The sequence below is a fragment of the Podarcis vaucheri genome, assembly GCF_965113315.1.
Source record: "Podarcis vaucheri genome assembly, chromosome: 1".
Lineage (NCBI taxonomy): Eukaryota > Metazoa > Chordata > Lepidosauria > Squamata > Lacertidae > Podarcis > Podarcis vaucheri.
In genome coordinates this window covers 64,347,699-64,372,382 of record NC_138759.1, presented here as the reverse complement: position 1 = coordinate 64,372,382, position 24,684 = coordinate 64,347,699, and the positions used below count along the sequence as shown (strand labels likewise).

At 44.3% G+C, this 24,684-nt stretch overlaps 1 protein-coding gene across 4 annotated transcripts in view; it reads right to left on the bottom strand.

Annotated features, from left to right (window-relative positions):
- Window positions 1–24,684, bottom strand: part of ANO3 (anoctamin 3) — a 242,787-nt gene that overhangs the window by 108,727 nt on the left and 109,376 nt on the right. The window contains exon 1 of one of the 4 annotated variants that reach the window (XM_082231879.1): window positions 22,724–22,741. The exons of the other annotated variants lie outside the window; for them this stretch is intronic. The gene's annotated coding sequence lies outside the window, so the exon portion shown is untranslated. Of the gene's footprint in view, window positions 1–22,723; window positions 22,742–24,684 lie in introns of those variants that run through there. 4 annotated transcript variants of the gene reach the window in all.

Sequence of the window (24,684 nt, the reverse complement as noted above, 5' to 3'; positions counted from 1 at the left end):
TGCTCCCCTCAAAGTTCCAAAGTCTCAGATTAGGATGCAAATATACACACATGCAACTCTGAAGCCTGCTTGATAGGCTCAACATGTTGACATAAAAGCCTAGCCTTTTACATCATTTCTCAATTGGGAATCGTTTTCTGTTGACAGTGGATTAAATCAAATGCCAATTATAAACACCATTACTCTGAAGTCCTACACAAAATAGTACCTCTGAGCTTCCTTTCTGAAGTTCTCCAATTACAATGCTTTAGGGCTTTTAGGTATGTGCTTTTAGGGCTTTTAATCATTTCCAGGAATAGAGCAAAATAGATGGATAGAACTATCCCCAACCCTGGCTAAATGGCTGAGCCAAGATTGGTGGAAATTATGCTGGCATGTGCCCTGAAAAATGAGAGTTCTAAACAGGGCTGGATTAACCATTAAGCAAAACAAGCCCATGCTTAGGGCATCAAGTGAAGGGGGACACTATATAAATTTTCCCTTGCCAGATTTACCAAGGACAATATGGTGCAGCTAAAAACAAAGGCTCCCACAATAACTGAAAAATTACAGACTAATAATAATAATGATGATGATGATGATGATGATATATATATTAATCTTGGGGATGTGACAAAGTAAGAATCTGGCTAACTGGTAAACTGTCACTCAGTCCAATAAGGCTTATACCATGTTTATATTTTGAATTAGATATATATGGGGCACCAAAGTATTTTACGTGCATAGGGCCTCTAAAGGTCTTAATCCGGCCCTGTTTCAAAATGAGTGTGTTGGGGAAAACTAGGCTGAGGGTACTTTCTATGGATCCTAACTCTGTTCAGCTCAGTCATGCAACCTGACAACCTGGTGGACCTTACCCCAGCACAAAGGGTGGTGCAACTCAAACTATTATTTTAAAGGCTTGATTTACCTCTGCTGGGCTTAAGCAGGCTCAGCCAGAGTCTGTATCTGGTGTACTTTACACCAATTCAACTCAGTTGGTGTAATTTACACTACTTCTCATATTTAGGACTGCTCCCAAAATTTCTCAAATTAGCATGCAAGCTTTCATGTTCTCCAGAGCTCTTAATTGAGCTACATAGTAGGCATTTCTTCTGATGGTCAAGGATTAAAAGGCAATGGAAGACTGTCTGTTTAAACCCATTGTGAGATTCTCTTTTGCCAGTCATTCAAATATACGTGGGAAATTCCTAAGGACAGCCCCAAGTGCTATATGTCATTGCTGATTACATCCATTATAAAGGGACATACAGTGAACTGGCTATTTTAATGAAGAGTCAACAAGTGCATTACTGCCCTCTAGTGCAATAATACACTCATCGTAAATGACAGGAATCAGAAAATAAGGGTATGTGTGAGAGAGTGTTAAAAGTAGATTATAGGGGGTTATTGTTAAAGTTGTATACCCTCATCCCCTTCAGAACCCAGTTTGATCAAAAACCTCCAGAAACAAGTGTACACAAATGGGAACAGATAATTCTTTAGACAATGTATCCAAAGGCAAACTTCTTTGATAATTTGGAAACACATTAGTTGTTTGCTTTAAAAAATAAAATAAAAATCCCTACAGCTACAAAAACTGCTGATCAACATTTACAAAAGCTTCATATGCAGATGGAGGTATTCAATGTTGGTTTTTCATCCCCTAATCACATTTGAGAAGAGGCTTCTCTCATTTTGGCACCTCCATTGATTATAAACGGGGGCATTTTGCTTGTGCTGTAGCATCTGAAATATTGATGTGGTGTGCATTTTCAGGTGCATCATGATAAGCCAAAAGAAATGTATATACAGTAGTTTATCAGCTATCTTAATGACTTAGAAGCAAAATATTATGAAGCAGAGTGATCCTAATCAGGACCAGATTTAGGTTTGATGACGCCCTAAACTACTGAAGCTAATGGGGCCCTTTATATGTCCAGCTGTCCTTTGTCAACAACAAATTGTCACTGGTTTTGTGTGTGTCTGTGTGTGTTGAATATATGCTCTATGATAATTTATGGACCTAACAGGTATCTAAAGCCATTTGCACATGTTACCATGCAACCAGTCCATGCAGAATGTTGGCACCCTATATATAGAAATGAGCAAATCAGTGATATTTTAGGGAGCAGGCTAGCAGGCAGGGCCCATTACTTACATCATAGGAGCCTACACAACACAAAACACTGTTGCTCTATGTAGGTTTTATTTTATTTACTTATTATCTTACATTTTTGAAATGTACATCCAGTTGTTTTTTTCTTAATTTTTTGGGGAGGCCCCCAAGAAAGTGGGGCCCTAAGCTATAGCTTGTTTAGCTTATACATAAATCCGGCATTGATCCTAATAGGTGTGTGTGGCAGGGGCTGGGTGGCGGAAGAGGCAGAAAAACTGCCTAACCCAAAGCCCTGCCAGCCTCACTGTGTCATGGGGGAAAGTATCTGCACGTGTAGTTTGTTTGTTTTTTTACATTGCTATCAGTCCTCCACTGGCTTTTTGTTTTGTTTACAATTTCCCCATCCATTGACCCCAACAGGAGGGGGAAAGAAGCATGCAAACTCCAGGGCTGGCATATTTTCCAGAGTTCTGTCCAATGAATCCAAAGTCTCACTTGGTCTGCTTCCAAGATGTCCCTGAAATTTGTTCTTTTTCACCTCTCCGCCATCAGAGCACTGACAGTGGAGGAGGGACAGCTATGCTGGAGCACACACTCCTGTCTCCGCGATGTCTATGCTGGCTTGGTCATGTGCACAGAATGCAAGACAAAGATTCTGCAAATGTGACATGAAGGTTGGCAACATCAACCCCACTGTGTGGGAATCCCTTGCAGACAACTGCAGTGCCTGGAGACAGACAGCAGTTCAATCCATAGCAGTGATCAGTGGACAAAACATGTCTCTCTGTATCTACAGCCGTAGCAAGTGCTGTAACCTTCCAACAGTCTGACTTCGCCCCCAAAGGCACTCCTCCATTATCTGCCGAGACAGATGGATGCTAGCAACAACAAATTGCTAAATGAAACCAGGGTGATTGACCTGAGTCCCAAATGCTTGTACTGTAAACCTAAAGTTATTTCCACTGGTGTCAGTGTTTTCAGACACAAAGCATCTGAAATTGTATACATCTACTACACTAATGCTTCCCTTTGGGAGAAGACTGAAAGTTTCTTGACTTAAATTGCTAAGTGTGACCACCAGTTTGACCACCATCTTCCATCAAGAAAATGTTTAACACAGGGAAGGCTTGTGGCAGACTGCAAGCAGAGCGGCAAGAATATATATCAGCAAGAACTGACATGCGGATTACTGTTTATCACATTTGCATCCCAACTTTTCTTTCCAAGGAGCACAAAAAAGCACATGTGGGAATTATCCTATTTTATATTGTCATAGAAGCCCTAGGAGGACATTTGGATTAAGAAAAGGAGCCTGGCCTAAGGCTACCCAGTGAGCGTCGTGGCTGAAAAGGGACTTCAGATCAAAAGTCATCGCAGTTCTGTCACACCAGCTCTCTCTGGGCATTCTGTTGCCATGGAGAGTTGTCATGCAAGATTTGGGGGGCCTAGGGCCTGCTAGCTCTACCCCACTTTTCACTGTTTGAATTTCTGTGTGAATTTCTGTGTGAAGTTGGGGGCTTTCTGCTTCCAACACACACACACACACACACACACACACACACCTGGAAGAACAGAGCTAAAAAAAATTCACAGTAAGCCTCCACAAATACAGAAAGCTCCGAATGTCACAGAATCAGCAAGCCAACCAGCCTGCACTTGCTGCAGGTGTACTTTCACACATTCTCAGGCAGGAAGACAAACATGGCATAGGTGTTGAAGGTCACTGCAGCAACTCCATAGCCACCTACAGTGGTACCTCAGGTTAAGTACTTAATTTGTTCTGGAGGTCGGTTCTTAACCTGAAACTGTTCTTAACCTGAAGCACCACTTTAGCTAATGGGCCTTCCTGCTGCTGCCACGCTGTTGGAGCACAATTTCTGTTCTCATCCTGAAGTAAAGTTCTTAACCCGAGGTACTATTTCCAGGTTAGCGGAGTGTGTAACCTGAAGCGTATCTAAACCTGAAGCGTATGTAACCTGAGGTACCACTGTATTTCTCTTGGACAGCACTTCAGGCCTTCCCCTAAAACTCCATCTCAAAATGCCCCTTTCACAAGCCCTGGTCACAAGCTTCCAGAGATTGGAATAAGCCAAACAGAACTGCTGCTGGCTGTGCCCCCCCCCCCCCCGAGTTCTAGGGTTATGAGAGAGCAAAAAACAAAACCCAACTTTTCTCTTGCCACTTTCTCCATGTCATACAAAAAGTTATACACCTCCCACTCACCTTTACTCTAAACTAAAAAGTCCCAAATGCTGCAACCTTTTTTTCACAGGGGAGTCATTCCAACCCATTACCGTATTTTTCGCCCTATAGGACGCACCGGCCCATAGGATGCACCTAGTTTTCGGGGGGGGGGGGAAATCAAGGGAAAAAATATGATTTCCCCCCTGCAGCTCTGGGAGCAGTGGACATGCTGCACGCAGCCTGTGCGCTACTCGAAGACCTTCTCCCTGCTTTTGCGGGAGGTGGCGGAATTCCCTCACCTCCCGCAAAAGCCCACAGGAGCCCCGTGTGACTCCTGCGGGCTTTTCGACCAGGAGGGAGAAGGGACTGAAACGGCCAGTCAGTCCCTTCTCCCTCCTCGGGGAAAAGCCCCCAAGAGCGGTGCACTCTTTAAAGGGTGCGCGGCTCCTGCGGGCTTTCCTAGCAGATGGGGGAATCCCCCCCCTCGTAGAAAAGCCAGCAGAAGCCGCGGAGCCCCTTTAAAGAGCGCACGGCTTTTGCGGGAGGTGGGGGAATTCCCCCATCTCCCGCAAAAGCCCAAAGGAGGGTTGGAGAGTAGCGGGAAGGCTTCGCGCACCTTTCTGCTGCCCCCCATCCTCTGGGGCTGGTGATGGGGAAAGCGCTGCTTTCCCCACTGCCAGCCTCAAACCCGCGTTGGAGAGTAGCAGGAAGGTGTTGCGCGCCTTCCCGCTGCCCCCCATCCTCTGGGGCTGGCGATGGTGGAAGTGCTGCTTTCCTCCACCGCCAGCCTCAAAGAGCAGACTCTCCTGGCTTCAGCGGAAGCAACGCGAAGCCTCCGGAGCGCAGGCTTCAGAGGCTTCGTGTTGCTATCGCTGAAGCCAAGGAGTCTGCATTCGCCCCATAAGACGCACACACATTTCCCTTTCATTTTTGGAGGGGGAAAAGTGCATCTTATAGGGCGAAAAATAGGGTAATCATTTCACTTGCCCTTTCCTGAATCTTTTCCACATCCTTTTTGAGGTGAGGCAACCAGGACTGTACACAGTATTCCAAATTCATTCACACACCATCGATGTATAATGGCATAATGATGCCTGACAAAACAAATGCTTCTGGATCATGAATAGCTATGGAGAAGGGAGTTTTGGGAGGTTTACCTCAGCAGGCAGGGAGAAGAGACAGAAAAGTTCCACCTTTTCTAAGAAAATTGTTGAGGAGGCCTTGCCTCTTTTGCAACCAGTCGCCCTCCTGGGCTCATAGGGAGGAGAAACTTGGCACAAGTAGAAAAGTGACAACAAGGATGAGTACGTATGAATGGGAATGAATGAATTCCTGGCTTCCTTTAGCACAGAACAGCAGCCATAGTTCTGTTGACAGAGAAACAACATGTTACGTCGCCTTATACCAGTTCCAAACACCCATCTAGCAAATCTCTGCCTGAAGGAACAGTGGCTGCACAAACCCTCATTCGAGTTCACTGTGGAGATGAGAGAAACATAGGAAGCTGCCTTATACCAAGTCAGACAACTGATTGATTGATTGATTGATTGATTGATTGAATGAATGAATGAATGAATGAATTATATGCCACTTTCTTACAATGCGCTGTGCCCAAAGCGGCCTAAAGCCAACATTCAAAAAGACAAATATAAGAAATATAGAGAATGCCGGCAAATTAAAAAATGACAAACACCAGCAATTTAACAAACACCAAATAAGTGCAACTTTTCAAAAGAAACCCACATAAATGCAAAGCAAAACCAAGTATTAACTGACAGTAAAGTTTCTGGTACTGATCTTCCTGTGCACCAAGGAACCTGGCTTAAACTCAGTTCAGAGGCAAGGGGATTCTTCTCACCCGGCTAGATGACACACTGCTGGCTCCCATGTCCTTATTCCAGATGAGGCTGACAGAGGCAAAAACCAAATGCTGAGGAGGGCAATTATGGCCAGTCTCTTCCCCAGCCTCCTGGAAGAAGCAGCTGCCGGTGCAGGCCTTATTGATCCATCAAGTACATAATTGTCTGCACTGACTGGTAGCATCTCTCTGGGCTTTCAGTCAGAAAACATCCCCAGTCCTACCTGGGGATGCTAGGGGTTGAGTCAGTGCCTTGTGCCTGCGAAACAGATGCTCTACCTCTGAGCTGCAACGCTTCCTGTATTCTTAGCATTCCTCACACTCGCATATATCCATACTAACATTTATGGATCTGTTGCTGCTATCAAAGTCCTACGGAGACATGGCTCTGAGTAGCCCTTAGCTGCCTCCTCTAATTTTCTTCCCCACCCGAAAAAATGCAGAATCAAGGGAGGGGGCAGGCTAAATTTAACCACAAGCACTGGAATCTTGTGGAGGCGTTGGGGTGTGTGTGATAAACAGGTGGTGTGGGGAAAGAATTCACACTTTCCCTCTCCTGGCCACCTTTTGTGCCTTGCAGACAATCACGATGTATTCCGAGTCTCTTTAAACGTCATTTATGCACAGCTTTTCAGGTGCTTTTTTGTTCAGTATGACAGGTTAGTGCACTGAGCTATACGTGCGTAGGTGCTGGGCTTTGACTCTCTGCCAGAATATTTTTAGCTAGGGATTTTTCTTCTGCAAAAGTTAATGGTTCCTGTGGTGTGTTTATCTGCTTCCCTGTTGACTTGCAATGGCTGCACTGTATCTTGTACCTCCTTCGCATTTCCTCTTCTTAAAAAGGAAAAGGGAAAAAAACAGTGTCCCATTATGTGCTTCCTGGGTTTTTTAAAAATTTTTGCATGAGGTAAAATCTTTATGTCTCATACACACCATACATTTAAAGCCCATGGCTTTCCCCACAGAATCCTGGGAATGGTAGTTTGTTACTGGGGCTGCTAAATGGAGCTCTGTGAAGAGTAAACTACAACTCCCAGGATTCTTTGGGGGAAGCCGGCTGCTTTAAATGGTGTAGCAGTGACTAAACTGAAGCCCTCCTTGGAGGAACCTCCAGGATGCCCTGATTGAGGAAGCCTACCAAGTCATAGGGACGCGGGTGATGCTGTGGTCTAAACCACAGAGCCTAGGACTTGCCGATCAGAAGGTTGGCAGTTCGAATCCCCGCGATGGGGTGAGCTCCAGTTGCTCAGTCCCTGCTCCTGCCAACCTAGCAGTTTGAAAGCACGTCAAAGAGCAAGTAGATAAATAGGTACCACTCTGGCGGGAAGGTAAATGGCATTTCTGTGTGCTGCTCTGGTTCGCCAGAAGCGGCTTAGTCATGCTGGCCACATGACCCGGAAGCTGTACGCCGGCTCCCTCGGCCAATAAAGCGAGATGAGCGCCGCAACCCCAGAGTCGGCCACGACTGGAACTAATGGTCAGGGGTCCCTTTACCTTTACCTTTTTACCAAGTCATGTCTTCGCTTTGCTTCCTTCCACTGCTTAAAAACTCATTTCTTTCCCCCTGGATTTTATTTTATTATTTAGATAATTTTTGTTAAATTTTCCCAAATACCAAAAAATAAAAAAATGATATGGCATAAATTTGTCTGGTCTGTCCACAGGGTCATATTTGCCGCAAACGGCATTTAGGTGTCGTTTTCTAGCACTCCCTCCTGATGATAATGATGCTGATTAATTCAATGTATAATTCAACCTCCCTTTATCAAAAGATCCCAGGGCAGTGTACAACATCAAAAATACATTACATTAATGATAAAAAACATAATGACAGAAAGCCTAATTGTAAATTAATAATAATCATAATCATAATAACGATCCACTTCCCCACACTTTCACAGGCCACCAGTTATTTAATGGCTATAGGCTTGGGTGAAGAGGAATGTTTTTGCCTGGTGCCTAAAGACATGTAGGGATGGCACCAGGCAAGCCTCTTCCTGATATAAAGGAAGTGGCTATAATACCACACTGACTTTACAGAAGTACTGTGAAGGAAGACATAGTTAGGCAAAAGGATGTGATTTTGATCTGAAACCTAAATTATACCCTGAGGATTTCACTCCCCAAGGCTGAGCATTTCTACCACTCTCATATGTCCATACTAGCACTTTTGGCTCTGCCGCTGCTGCTTTCACAGCCTCTAGTCTCTTTTCTTCCACCCCCACAAAAAAAATATCTAGAGCAGCATCTGTTTCCCCATGAGTTCCCCTTGTGTTTCAAGATGAATCTCATCTGCTGATGTATTAATTATTATTTACAATCTAACTTATAACTGTTGGTTCCAGAAGCTGTGCTATGTCAGGCAGATTACGCAGTGATTTTTATTTCCAATATGACCATTGACTTAAGCAAATTTATATTGAGGATGGGGATAAACTATTGTTTATGTACTTCAGAGAGTTACAGAGCAATCCTGTTCCTAACCTTGGCTGGGCAGTGAGCGAGAAGCGACTTGACCACCACATCCCAAGCTCTGCTGCTCGCTCAGGCCAGGGTGAAAAGTGGGAGCTATTTTCCCTCAGGGCATTTTGTTTTGTTTTTGCCTGCAGTTGGCACAACTGCATGGTTCAAGGAACAGATCCCTTAAGGTTTTGTAGCCCATCAGTGCAAAGCCTCCAGTTCCCCACTCTTACCAGAGCAAAGCCCTACCAGCAGCACTCTTTTCCACATGAGAAAAGTGTTAAGTATAATTGTTTAATTCATCGTTAAGTATAATTGTTTAATCTTCGTAGACAGCTGGATCGAGGCGGGTTGGGGCTGCTGATTCTTCTAGATCTGTCAGCAGTTTTCGACATGGCCGATCACGAACTTCTGGACCACCGCCTTGCCGACGTGGGGATCCAGGGCACAGTCCTTCAATGGCTGCGCTTGTTTCTCTCTGGTCGGGGACAGAGGGTGGCGCTTGGGGGGGGGGAATTGTCATCGCGCCACTCCTTGGTGTGTGGAGTACCTCAGGGTGCAATACTCTCCCCGATGCTTTTCAACATCTTTATGCGCCCCCTTGCCCAGCTTGTTCGGAGTTTTGGGCTGGGTTGCCATCAGTATGCCGATGACACCCAACTCTATCTGTTGATGGGTGGCCATCCTGACTCGGCCCCAGACACACTGACCAGATGTTTGGAAGCTGTGGCTGGATGGTTACGTGGGAGCCGGTTGAAGTTAAATCCTTCGAAGACAGAGGTCCTGTGGCTGGGACGGGGCGATATGGGGTTGGGGGAGCACCTCCCATCTCTTGTGGGGGCGCAATTAGTGCAAGCACCGTCCGTTAAGAGTTTGGGTGTAATCTTCGACACCTCCCTTTCCATGGAGGCACAGATTGCAGCTATAACAAAGGCGGCATTTTTCCATCTCCACCAAGCTAAGCAGTTGGCTCCTTACCTCTCTCGCCCTGACCTAGCCACTGTGATCCACGCGACGGTCACCTCCAGACTGGATTATTGTAACTCGCTCTATGTGGGGCTGCCCTTGAGACTGACCCAGAAACTCCAGTGGGTGCAGAATGCTGCAGCGAGACTCCTTACGAGGTCTTCGCTGCGAGATCACATTCACCCGGTGCTATACCAGCTGCACTGGCTCCCGGTGGAGTACAGGATCAGGTTTAAGGTGCTGGTTTTAACCTTTAAAGCCCTATATGGCCTAGGACCCTTCAAATAAAATAAAATAAAAACATATTGAAGGTCCCATGCCACAGAGAAGTTAGGCTGGCCTCAACTAGAGCCAGGGCTTTTTCGGCTGTGGCTCCGATCTGGTGGAACACTCTGTCACAAGAGACCAGGGCCCTGCAGGACTTGACATCTTTCCGCAGGGCCTGCAAGACAGAGCTGTTCCACCAGGCCTTTGGCCAGGGCACAGCCTGACTCCCTCCCTCGGCAATCTTCGCAGAGCTCTGGCCCAATGGTTGCCAGTGGCTTGAATTAATTAATTTTATAATGAATGATTTTAGAATGTTGTTTATGCTGTACTTTTGTACTGTTTTATTGTTGTTAGCCGCCCTGAGCCCGGCTTCGGCTGGGGAGGGCGGGATATAAAAAACTATTATTATTATTATTATTATTATTATTATTATTATTATTATTATTATTATTATTATTATTTGATACTGAAATGGAGAGTAGCTAAATGTGTATTGTTAACATTGGGATTTTGCCATGGAAGCATACTGAACTCTGAGTTGATAATTAACTGTTGAATGTTCTCTGCTCTCACACTGGTGGCTTGTCTTTTGAACATGTGACAAAGGTATTTGGTTGCAAAACTCCATTTTAAAAGGCGTGAAGCAAGGCCCATGAGGGGTGTGGCTAGGTAGAGGGTGTGGCCTCAGGAAAGACCTAAGGGCCTTATAAGGAGGATGGGAGGGCTGCATTTGGCTATCAGGCCTGAGGTTTCCCACCCTGATATAAAAGCTAGTGCTTTCTGATGTGGTTGCTTGTTCTTCAAGAGAAGAAGCCACAGGCCAAATGTGTATGATACCTACATTTCATCATTCTACATAGTGAGACATGTTCCATGTTGGGTACTCAGAGTACTGTTGGTAGGAAGCTTAGACTACTGCTGCTTCTGCTCTACCTCTTGGGCAGAAAGAAATGCACAGTATCTGGGGTACTCAAAACCTGTATTTTGTAGCCATTTTGAATTCCCTCTTTAACAAAAGTATCGCCAAGAACTGACAGGTTACTTTCTGGCTGCCATGGTGATCAGTTTTTATGCTTTTTCTTCTCTCTCCCCCCCCCCCTTACAAACTGTAGGCTGATTTCCCACAAGGTACATTTTCATCCTTTAAAGGTTCTGAGGGTGAAGGTGGGGGAAATTGTGTCTGCTGGGAAAAGGGACTCCTGTTCTCCATAGGAACTGCAGCTCCAATGATGAATGGAGACAAAACCCAAAGGGAGCATAACTTCCTTTCCTGTCAGCATGCATCTTCGTTAATGAACACATGGAAACAGTGCTCGAGTTCAGCTGGAGACCTTTCACAGCCTTTCCATTTCTCGGGCTCCCCTGAACAACAACCACAAAGTACAATCGGAGGAGAAAGCTTTAGAAAAACCCAGCGGCACTGAGATCTTTTTTTAAAACATCTGGTGTTCACCTGTATTGACTCACTTATATGTGATCCTTAAAGTATATTTCGAGCACTATAACTATGCTGCAGACCTCCAGTGGACACCCTTTCCCTTGCTTAATTGATTAATGGAATTTACTGACACATGATGTGGGGTTGTCATAAAATGAAACTTGGAAAGAAGACAAATTAATCGAGGATAACTCTGTCAATAGCTGTTAGCCTTGATGGCTAAATGGAACTGTCATGTTCATAGGCAATATGCTGGATGGATGGATAGATAAGCAGACTGTAAGAATGGGCTAGTGCCATCAGGACGGGCATGTGAAGTTCTCAGAGGTATCTAGTTGGCCATGGTGGGAAACAGGATGTTGTTCATCTAGTAAAGGGGTGGGAACTCTGCTTCCTGTTGTTAGCTGGGCCAGTCCTATTATTAGGCAGAATGAGGCAAATGCCACAGGTGGCAAATGTTGGAGGACAGAGGTAACAGCTCACCGGCTCTTCCTCCGGAGTCCTCAGCCATCCCCCTCTTTTGAAAGATGGAGCTGTCAGCTTATCCCATGGCCCTTAAACTAGCCTGTTACTCTGAAGTAAGATTCACTTGCCATTCCAGGTGACTTCTATACATGGAATGGGGGAAAGGGTACCCCTTGTCCTTCTACTCAGGCAGCAAAATGTCTTGACCAGCTCTGGTTAAAGAACCACATCCCCCCGAGGATAATATGTTTGGGGGCATATTCTAGTGGTAGGTGGGCCTAAGACACTGGTGGATGGCACCAGACCCCAGCATGGGAGATTGCATTCTCTCCCTCAGCCTCCCTGTTCTCTTCTTTCCCCACTTCCTCCTCACCCTGCAGGCTTCCAGGGGATGGGGTGGATCATTCTTTACAGAACTCTGAGCTGATTGCTTGCAGAGAGCTTTTGAAATTGGGCTGAGAAGTGCATGAAATTAGGCCAAGGGCTGGAAGTTGCCTACCATTGATTTAGTACATCTAGTTGTCTGATTCAGTTGGGGTAATGTGCTTATATTCCCCCCTGTAGATAGATGACTGTTCATTATAATCAAGCAAGATGAATTGCCACCTCCTTCAGGGGAAAAAAAGGGGGGCTCTATTGCTTACAAGTTATTACTCACTTCATCCATTATTATGTTTAGGTTATTGTGTTAGGATCCCAAATGATAGCCAGTGCTGTCAACCCACTTAGACTGAGAGTTGTTTTCTGGGGAGAACTGTCCTGACAACACAGGCCAAAACAACTGGGCCTGACTTCAAGTCACCTGCACTGAGGTAGCTCCCAGGGGCACCCAGCAGCACTGCCAATAGTCTCATCAGACTCTGCTTGGTGTAGGCAGGCTGGTGGCAGTAATGGAAGAACGGCTGTGTTCCTGCATGAGTCATCACCATGGACTCAGCTGAACAGGTGGAAGCTTGTTGAGATGAAGAAATGAAGCCTACTGTGAGTTCCTGTGGGCCATGGCTTTCTTAAATTTGTATGAGTGAATTGAAAATTGGTGAGCAGGGAGGAAGGGCAAGGGATTGAAGACTGGTAAAAGACTGGTAAAAGAAAAACAATAAAAGTAAGAAGGAACCCTACTAGCAGACATTCAATCCACACAGCATAAATTATTGTCCTCTACAAAAGAAAAGAAAAGAAAAAGACCAGACAACGAAGGGAGCAATAGGTTTATGAAAAAAGTCCTCAGGAACGGTACCGTTTCTGAAAGTTGGTAGGATACTACATGCTTCAATTTCTCTTCAAAACTCTCTGTGCACATACTTTCCCCTTGTCCAGGGAAGGCGAGTCTCTAATCCATTAGAAGTTATTGCCTCAATCAGTTCATGTCAGGCTGCTGTGAAATAGCTTAATGACAGGCACAATTTACTTAGATATTTGAAATTCACTTATTTTCTAAGTACCATACAGGAACAAAAGTGATGACGGCAACAGAGTGAAGGGGTAAATTTCAGTTCTTAAATGCCTGCTTGTTATTCAAATTGTAACAGAGGTTAGAGGCAGGAAGAAAAAAAGGTAGCAATGCGTAAAAAGTTTCTGTATTCACACACCAAAGCTCACTGGCAGCAGAGAGCTCTGCTTGTTGAAAAGAAGCTGTAGCTAATTACAAAAGATACTAGAACTCTTTAGGAAGCTTCATACATTGTATCCTTTACAACAGGGGTCAGCAAACTTTTTCAGCAGGGGCCGGTCCACTGTCCCTCATACCTTGTGGGGGGCTGGACTATATATGGGGGGGGGAAGAATTCCTATGCCCCACAAATAACCCAGAGATGCATTTTAAATAAAAGGACACATTCTACTCATGTAAAAACATGCTGATTCCCGGACTGTCCGCGGGCTGGATGTAGAAGGCGATTGGGCCGGATCCGGCCCCTGGGCCTTAGTTTGCCTACCCATGCTTTACAAGGTATTTAAGAGCTTATTATCAGAATATTCAGCTATCAGCCCGCTGCAGGACCTGGTTTGGGGTGAACGTATGTGGGCTTGAAGAAAAGTATGCAAGCCCTGCTCCTACTCATTGCATTTCCTGATCATTTAGTGTTCTAATTCTATTCATATAAGAGTGGCCTGCGCACTCCTGCCACTGCTCAATGTCCACATGCATTCAGGCAAATGCTCTTCTGCCAGCAAAATGCATCTAGGCAGCTTGCCGTGCATGTTGTAGCATCCCTCCTCAGGACACATGCAGCGCATTGTTCCCTCAACCAGATCTAAACCTTTTGTCGTTAAGGGGCCAAAGTCTGCACTGCTACCCCCACTCTCCTGTAGGTTGGTGTGCCTTCCATTGTTGCCACCGAGAGAAGCTTTTCCTCCCTTAATGTCCATTCCCTGCCTTAATGTTCCCCCTTCTCCTGGAGCTAGTGGGGGGGCATGATGAAGAAAACATTTCTTGCCTTCATGTCCCATGCAGTCTTCCTTTCATTGTTGTCAGGGCCAGCAGGAACATAAAAGAGAAATCCAGCTGTGAGGATGATGCATTGTGGGAGAGAGAGGAGGGAGGTAGCGCATGCTTAGTGGTTCTTGATATTCCAACTGGGCTCTGCTTATTAGCAGAGGTGGGTGACCTCCCTCCCCTCTAACCTCACAATCTCTAATCTTACAAACCTGCCACCTGGGGCATGTGCACCCTCTGGCCCTCTGTCAATCTTCGCCTGCCCCCAACCTCGCTAGATACTTAAGCTAGCATCTTTTATGTTACTTTTTACAATGTAAAAAAAAAAGTGCTTCCATAATATGAATGTATGTACAATGCCAGATTTTCTCTGTGATTTTTCGCTGTCATAGCAGTGCCCACAGCCCAAGAGAAGATAAACTTGAGTCGACAACTGGAACAGATAAATGACTGCACTTGCGGTTTCTGGTCACATGGATACACAGCTCTGGTCAACCACAGCCATAGAACAGTATACCCCAAATGAATAAAATTGCTTGCTTGTATTTCTCTTCTAAGCTCTGACACCAAACAAAAAGAGAAAGGCTATTCTCTTTGTACGAAGTCTATTTTGGATTGTAGTCCATACTGATGAAATTCATTGCAACAACCACAGACACTTAGCTGTGATCAGGGATTGAAGGATTTGCCCATTTCAGTTTTCTCAGTTCAGCTAATTTTTTCAATCTTAAATTCAGTTTCTCACATTTCTGCAGCAATTTGCGAATTCTTTTCTTTACAAAAATTCTCATGAAAAATTACCAGGATTTTTGGGTGAACTTTTCACAGTGTGCACATTTTTTAATATGCAGTTTTCACTAGTATACACATTTTGTCAAGCAAATTTCCCTAATGTAATGCATTTTGTTATGTCATTTATAGTAATATATATATACTGTATTTGTATGCCCCATCTCCCCTAATATGTGCATTTATATAACATTGTTTTGTTGGACAACTGCATCACAATATTCAGATTAGTGCGAATTCTGAATAATAGGTGTGTTTTGGTCTGTATTTTGCATCAGAATGTGGAAATTTGGTCAATTCACATTTAAATGTGCCCTGAATCAAATCTCCCCCCCTCCAGCTGTGAGTAATCCCCATTAAACAAAACAAAAAAGAACCACTATATACTATTGAAGGAATGGGTTTCCTAAACCCAAAACTGACTGCGCAGGCAGTTTGAAATAGGCACCAAAATCCCTATTTTTCCTTAGCGAAAATCCATTAACTTGAGCTCTGAGTCAATGTATAAACAATAACCCGGCTGTATAAACAAGTGCTCAGAGCCCTCTCCTTTATCAGTTTGTGACTGCAAGGATGGCCTTGACTCTACCAGTAGAACAGGGAAGACATGTCTGTGTCTTATCTTATATCCTGACCACAAGAGACGCACAGACCTAGTCTGGGAACAGCACCAGAGGATGTTCTTGGAGATGGTGACCTCTTGCTCCAAGATAAGAGTAGGAACAGGAAGATCCTTTTATGGTCAGAAGTACAGGAAGGAATACCCTTTTATGGTCAGAAGTATAGGAAGGAATACCCTTTTATGGTTAAGAGTGCCGGAGCAGGAACATCTGTGATGTCAACCTGCGTGTACAAGCTGACGTGGCTGGATTCCTGGGGAAGGAGGGAGAGGGTGCCTGGAGGATATATATACTGCATGAAATTTGTCATTTCTTTGGACTTGCTGTGGACTGACCACGCAAGTGCCTTCTGCTATCCGGAGAGCAGAATAAACTCTTTCTTTGAACCAACCTCAGTGTCATTTGACTTCCTTCCTCCTGTCCGGGAGCAACGCAGACCCAATCGGTGAACTCCAATAAGGCTACACTATCACCCTGACTTCACAGCACACTGCTTCTTAGATTAAAGAAGATACATGTAGGCAGGGAGAATGTAAGACAGCAGATATGAAGAATTCCTCTGACAGCTGCAATGTGCCTTTCTATTGGGTTCCCATTCAAAGGAGGATTTGGTAAGGACAGAATGAACCAGCCCATTGTTATACATCTTCCTTCTTCTTTTAAAAATGTCGTTTCGTAACAGATCCAAAAATCCCTTTGCCTGCATGTCAAAATTTTTGGACCACTGTATGCACCTGAAGATTTACTGCACAGGTATGTTAAGTCAAAATGTGTTGTTTTAAACCTATTTCCCACCAAAACTGCTGCAGATAAGATCTCAACTTTTTTTTTTAAGTTACATAACTGGGAAGGGGACAGGGTTCTTTTAAAAGAAGACTTTGAAAAAGGAAACAGCGCCATTTCAAAAGACACAATTAATGCTATTTTAGAGCATTATGAAAGCACCTGATACATTCACCGTGACACTGGAATTAGAAAGCTATAATCCATATTCATTGTGTGCCTTTGCTCTTAACCTTTTCTATATATAGGTAAAAAAAAATATGTTCGAATTTCTATATAAACCATGGCTTGATCCAGCCAAAGTTAAGCACAGTATTTAATGGGAAAGTTAAGCATGTGCTTAATTCTCTTTCTGACTCTCTAATTGAGATTAATGATACAGAAAACGTCTCCCTTGGTTCGGTAATGCTTCTGGCTCATTTTTGCCATTTTCTCACAGGGAAAAATTATCCAATCGAATTTTCTTTGACTGCTAGGCTGCTGACTTGAGTACTGCAGTAAGATTTTTTTGGCTGTAACCACTTACAAAGTGCTATGCTACTGGGTTTTGCCAGGAGCCAGTCAGCAATAAAACAACCAGTGTCAGAAAAAGTTAACTCTTTATTCAAAGAGAATTGCAGGCCTAGTGTTCACACCAATTCTTCCCAGTAGCTCTTGCCCCAATGAGGCAGTTAAGAGGACTTAGGGACCCCGCCTTCCCACTGGTCTCTAAGACTCCTCCCCCAGTTCTTCCCCCAGCAGCCCAAGGCTTTGTCGTCTTGCCTCTCCTTGCCCGGCCCTTTTCATTTCTTTGAAGTATTGTTTCTGGGAGGGGGCGGTATAATTAACAGGATATACACATATATATATATATATATATATATATATATATATATATGGCTGGAACAGTGGCTTTGCATAATGGGTGAACATTGACTTTTTGTTTTCTTAATGGTGGACACTGTCTGTAATTGTCTTAATGGAAATCATTTAAGGGAGGGTTTTGTCTGGGGGAAAAGCATTTATTGGTGATGAGGATTATTGACAATTCACTTAGAGGGAGGAGAAATACCTTGGTAAGTAGCTTGCCATGAATCACCTTGCTAGTTTTTGTGTTAACCTAATCTTTCTTTTTCTCAGGAAGTTGTATAGACCTTGTTTGGAGATCTTCCTTTGACAGGAGAACAGTGTTGTGGGTTTGATGCCTTGAATATTATGAAAGGGCCACTGTGAATGAGCAGTTAATAAGTGACAAAGAACTTTGAACCAGAGACCCAGTGTGCTGCAGCTGTGGAAAAAGAAAACCCCACGCTATGGATCATTAGGAAAGGAACTGAAAATAAAACATAATACAAATGTATGGTGTGACCTCATTTGGAATACTGTGCCCAGTATTTACTTGGTCACTTCTACTAAAAAAGGATACTGCAGAGATGGAAAAGGTTCGGTAAAAGGCTACAAAATGATCAAGGGATGGAACAACTCACCTATGAGGGAAGGTTGAAGTGTTTAAAGGTAAAGGTAAAGGGACCCCTGGCCATTAGGTCGGTCCAGTTGTGACCGACTCTGGGGTTGCGGCGCTCATCTCGGTTTACTGGCTGAGGGAGCCGGCGTACAGCTTCCAGGTCATGTGGCCAGCATGACTAAGCCACTTCTGGCGAACCAGAGCAGCTCATGGAAATGCCGTTTACCTTCCCAGCGGAGCGGTACCTATTTATCTACTTGCACTTTGACATGCCTTCGAACTGCTAGGTGGACAGGAGCAGGGACTGAGCAATGGGAGCTCACCCCGTCACAGGGATTCAAACTGCCGACCTTCTGATTGGCAAGTCCTAGGCTCTGTGGTTTAAGCCACAGCACCATCCGCCTCCCGTTGAAGTGTTTGGGACTTCTTAATTTAGAGAAAAAGGCGAGTAAGAGGTGGCATGGTGGAAACTGATGCAGAAAAGTGTTTCTCTCATAACACTAAACTCATGGGCATCTCATGAAGCTGAACATAGAAAGATTCAGGACTGACAAAAGGAACCCACTCCCATGGGAGGCAGCAATGGCTACCAGTCTAGATGGATTTAAAAGAAGATTGGATGTGGAGGACAGGGCTGCCAATGGCTACAAGCCACAATAGCTATGCCCTGCCTCCATAGTTTAGCGCTGTAATGCTTCTGAATACGGTACCAGCTTCCAGAAACCTCAGCAGGAGAAAGTGCTCCGGTGCTGCTTGCTGCTTGCTGGTTTCCAATAGGCATCCAGTTGGCCAGTGTGAGAGCAGGTTGCTGGACTAAATGGGCCATTGCCTGATAGAGGAGGGTTTTTTTTAATGAACAAAGACTTAATGTTTAATGACTGGGGATATTATTCTAATGGATGGAAAACACTCTTTAGAAAATGATGCACTTCAGTTAGTGAGAGACATAGAAGAGCCTGGATCCAGTCTTTCAGTTTGAATTTAGAAAAGCAGGCAGAGGGCAGAGTTTAGCTGAAGTTAGCTGGACTCAGGATGCAGCCTTGGGAGACTGAAACAATAGCTCCCCAGAAATCTGGAGCTGATGTTTTCCTGCCTATTATAGGGGTCTTCTTGCTTCCAAAAGTGTATCTGCATATATATGCCAATAAAGCAGACATTGAAAAAAATATATAAATCACCAGAATTCTCTGCTGTCTGTCAGTGTATTGTAGATAATAATGAGCTAGGTGGACCCATGGGCTAACTCTTGCATTGCAGAGGATTGAACTAGATGACCCTTAGGGATCTCTTCCAACTCTACAATTCTATGATTCTGTGACTCAGTATAAGGCAGCTTCCCAGGTTCTGTTTCCCAGGGCACCTCTAATTTCTGCCATGCAATGGTCATGTTTTTAGGAACTATATGCTTGTTCCTGTTTGCCTGAAAAAAAATAATGCACATGCCTTGACAAAAGATGCAGCTGGTACCTAACAGAAGAACCCATCTGCTTAGCAACACCCTCCCAGTTTGCTCTTTATACTGATCCTTATTCAGACTGGCTCCAAGCATTTGCACTTTTATTTAGAGCCTATTTGGAAGTTAAACAGACTCAGTTCCAGAAGTCCGTTTGACTTCCAAAATGTTTGAGTTCCAAAGCGTGGCTTCTGATTGGCTGCAGGAAGCCCCACCGGACGTTTGGCTTCCAAAAGAACATTCGAAAACTGGAACACTCACTTCCAGTTTTCAATCATTCGGGTGCCGGCATGTTTGGGAGGTAAGAAATAATGATAATGATAATGATAATTTATTTATACCCTGCCATCTGGCTGGGCCTCCCCAGCCACTCTGGGCAACTTCCAACAAAACATTAAAATACAATAATTCATCAGATATTAAAAGCTTCCCTAAAATCTGCTGTAAAGGTAAAGGTACCCCTGGCCGTTAGGTCCACTTACGGACAACTCTGGGGTTGCGCGCTCCTCTCGCTCTATAGGCAAAGGGAGCTGGTGTTTGTCCTCAGACAGCTTCTGGGTCATGTGGCCAGCATGACAAAGCTGCTTCTGGCGAACCAGAGCAGCACACAGAAACGCCATTTACCTTCCCGCCGGAGTGGTACCTATTTATCTACTTGCACTTTGACGTGCTTTCAACCTGTTGGTGGGCAGGAGCAGGGACCGAACAACAGGAGCTCACCCCATCACGGGGATTTGAAACGCCGACCTTCTGATCGGCATGCATTGCTCTTCAATCAAGTCTCATGGCCGATTTCCTCTCCCTTCGCTGCCTACTCTGTTTCAACCCTGCTGACTCCTGGTGGTAAGTGTGCTGGACAAATCTGTTTATGGCAGCCTTCATGCCATAAACAGCCACGTATGAATGAGTGCAGAGGAAAGCTCCTGCCACCTTGTCTGTGCATATTGTGCATAATTTGCAAAAGAACAGATGCAAGTACAGTTAGAGTCTATGCTTGCCATTGGAGGTTCTGCTTTCTGCAGAGTTCCCGAGAGAGGTTATGCATGTACATGTTGTAAGCATGTTGTAAGCATGTTGTAAGCATGTAACTGGTAAATGAAGGGAACGCAGTGGATGTAGCCTACCTTGATTTCAGCAAGGCATTTGACAAGGTGCCCCATGATATTCTTGTAAAGAAGCTGGTAAAATGCGGTCTTGACTATGCTACCACTCAGTGGATTTGTAACTGGCTGACTGACCGAACCCAAAGGGTGCTCATCAATGGTTCCTCTTCATCCTGGAGAAGAGTGACTAGTGGGGTGCCACAGGGTTCTGTCTTGGGCCTGGTCTTATTCAACATCTTTATCAACGACCTGGATGATGGACTCAAGGGCATCCTGATCAAATTTGCAGATGACACCAAATTGGGAGGGGTGGCTAACACCCCAGAGGACATGATCACACTTCAAAACGACCTTGACAAATTAGAGAACTGGGCAAAAACAAGCAAGATGTATTTTAACAGGGAGAAATGTAAAATATTGCACTTGGGCAAAAATAAAAATAAAAATGAGAGGAACAAATACAAGATGGGTGACACCTGGCTTGAGAGCAGTACATGTGAAAAGGATCTAGGAGTCTTGGTTGACCACAAACCTGACATGAGCCAACAGTGTGATGCGGCAGCTAAAAAAGCCAATGCAATTCTGGGCTACATCAATAGGAGTATAGCATCTAGATCAAGGGAAGTAATAGTGCCACTGTATTCTGCTCTGGTCAGACCTCACCTGGAGTACTGTGTCCAGTTCTGGGCACCACAGTTCAAGAAGGACACTGACAAACTGGAACGTGTCCAGAGGAGGGCAACCAAAATGGTCAAAGGCCTGGAAACGATGCCTTATGAGGAACGGCTAAGGGAGCTGGGCATGTTTAGCCTGGAGAAGAGGAGGTTAAGGGGTGATATGATAGCCATGTTCAAATATATAAAAGGATGTCACATAGAGGAGGGAGAAAGGTTGTTTTCTGCTGTTCCAGAGAAGCGGACACGGAGCAATGGATCCAAACTACAAGAAAGAAGATTCCACCTAAACATTAGGAAGAACTTCCTGACAGTAAGAGCTGTTCGACAGTGGAATTTGCTGCCAAGGAGTGTGGTGGAGTCTCCTTTTTTGGAGGTCTTTAAGCAGAGGCTTGACAACCATATGTCAGGAGTGCTCTGATGGTGTTTCCTGCTTAGCAGGGGGTTGGACTCGATGGCCCTTGTGGTCTCTTCCAACTCTATGATTCTATGATCTCTTCCTCAGCTTTTGCTGACTGTTCATGGAATGGTGAGGGCAGCAGGTGCAATCCAGAACCAGAAGCCAGAACTCTCATAGCCAGTAACTATGGGTTCCAATATGACATTTCAGTTGGTTGGAATCTGTTGGCAGGCACTTACTATCTTCCTATTTTTGCATTATGTAATGTTATGCTTTGTGTTTAGCGTTATATAAGCAGGCCAGAGGTAATGCCTCAAATGGAAACTGCTTTAGATGCTACATTTGTACGAGCACCTATAAAAGTGTCGTTCACTTAATTCTTGCCAGCAAAACACTTATATATATTTCAAGCATGGGTAGTCCTATTACTTTAAGTGCTTTGCTGGGTAAGCTGAGAGTTTTCCTTCACATGCAGTACTGGTTTTTAATTGATGCTTATTTGAAGCTGAATTGAGGGCTCTTGGTAAAGGTTTGTCTACTGCTTAGGCACGACATTTGCAAGTGTTTATAGCTGGAACAGCATAGTTATAATGAAATAGATGGTTAAAAAATACAGTTCAGTGAAGTGGACCAAAGCAAAGTTAAACTAGAATTTATTCCCACAAGACTTAAATCCAGAAACTGAAGTTTGCAAGGAAACACAAAATGCAAAACTCAGAATATCTTAAGCAAAACCATAATAAGATTCATTGTGTGACATATTGAAAATGTCAGATGTAGGATAATATTGACATTTCTTATTTCAGTGTTATTTTGAACAATATTTTTAGCTTTATCTTCCACCAAATTACATCCAAAGTCATCTAAGGCAGCATTTTTAAAGAGGTCATTGATGGGAAATCCTTAACTTGATCATGATTTCAATAACTGTTTATGTTTACCATCCAAATCTGTACTTGAATCACACAGGGTAGAATTCCACTAAGTTCTGCTTAGGGTACACCCACTGAAATGAATGAAGATGGCTAAGTTAGGTCCATAAATGTCAATGTGTGTGATCTGAGTAATACCACTCAAAAATATCACCCAAAGTAATTTGTTTATGTCTGGATTTCAACTAGTTTGCAGACATGAAATTTACCGAATGTGGTAAATTCAGAGCTAGTGCTCTGAATTTAGAACCATAGTGTTGGAACAAGACCTAGGTGATCTGGGTTCAAATCCCCACACAGCTAGAAAGCTCACTTGTTGACCTTGGGCCAGTCCCAGTCTGTCAGCCTAACTTACCTTATGGGCTTGCTGTGAGGATAACCATGTGCAGGGAGAGAACCGGGGGGTGGGGGTGGGGTGGTGGCAGGCTACAAATGTGATAATAAATAAATAAATTGCCACTAAAACAGTAGAACTTGGAAAAATGACCACCACCTAGTTCCTGGAATTCTGAAGTAAGGATATGGGAGCCAGCTCATCATCTAGCCTGATAAGAGAACCGTTCCCTCTGAATTGTATATAAGTCAGACTTTTTGAAGGACAGGAAGTCCTGGGGTTTTTCCCCAGCAGGAATTCACTGGAATTCAGTTCCAGCACCTCTCAGGGAGTAGCCATTGCCATTATAAGAGAAGGGTGGCGTTCATGGTGAGTTCTGCTACACACACACACACACACACACACACACACACACACACAGCACTAACTCTTGTTTTGCTTTGTATTTATGTATTTTAATTGTTGGTTTTGGTAATATTGAATTTATTCTGTGTTTGTTAAATTGTTGATTTTTGTCATTTTTTAATTTACTGACATGCTCTGTATTTCATATATTTGCATTTTTACATTTTTGAATGTTTGCTGTAAGCCACTGTGGGTGCAGCCGATTGTGGAAAAGTGGCATACAAATAAACTTAATCCATTTTCCTAGCTCTTCCTTTCCTCAGGTGCCACGACAGGGCTACTCAGTGATGGTTTTTGACAAGGGAGGAGATGTGGTTTGACTTTTAAGACAATGCTTCCCCATCCCTGCTTGTATTTACTCTTTTATTTCTGGTCTCTCATTCATTGTTGTTAATATTTTTATGCCTTGTGAGGTTCACCTGAAAGATTGCACACCTTGTAACAGTAGCACAGAAATAAGAGAGAATCACCGTCTCAAATTCAAAGAGCCAAAAGTGCAAAAGAAAGGTGTTCCTCTGCTACTCTTTTCATATTCTCACTGAGAAACTGGATATGAAGAGAAGCTTCCCCATGCTCTGAGCCACAATGAAGCATGGAAATGCAAGCCTGGAGAAAGGGGAACCCCAAGAGAAGACTGGGAAATCTCCTTGCTTCTTAACAGCTGGCTGGTATGATGAGAAGCTTTGCTTAGAAGTCCTTGCAACTGGGGATGTCAGAGAATGGATGAATGGATGAAGACACAGAAATCCCCTCCATTCATGTGGTCAGGAATAGAATCCCTTGAACCAAATGCAATGTGTATTCATTCATAGTTTGTTTTTTAAAGTCTGCAGATTATATGTAATTAATGACACGTTTTTAACATGTCACTTTGTTTGCCATTTCCTTCTGTTATCATGAAGCTCAATAAAGGTTTAGAACCCTGCAGGGCAATAGCTAATTTATGGGCCATTATCTGCTTCATTTACTATGAAAGGGAACAAACAGGGAATCTAATAACATGTGTTATTTGTTCTTGGCTAACAAAGGGGCTGCCAAGGTGTGAGAAAGCCATTGATGTAGTGAGGTGCCTCTTTGCTTGTCTGATTCCTAAAACATTGTTAAGTTGCCAAAGATAGACTACATGCACTAAGACTGCAATGCTAGCCATGCCTACTCCGAAATAAATCCCATTGAATTCAGTGAGGCTTACTCCCAGGAAGGAGGGGTTAGGATTTCAGCATTAATCTGCTTCTAACTGTGAATTCAGAATTATGGGACGCGGGTGGCGCTGTGGGTAAAAGCCTCAGCGCCTAGGGCTTGCCGATCGAAAGGTCGGCGGTTCGAATCCCCGCGGCGGGGTGCGCTCCCGCTGCTCGGTCCCAGCGCCTGCCAACCTAGCAGTTCGAAAGCACCCCCGGGTGCAAGTAGATAAATAGGTACCGCTTACCAGCGGGAAGGTAAACGGCGTTCCGTGTGCTGCGCTGGCTCGCCAGATGCAGCTTTGTCACGCTGGCCACGTGACCCGGAAGTGTCTCCGGACAGCGCTGGCCCCCGGCCTCTTGAGTGAGATGGGCGCACAAACCCCAGAGTCTGTC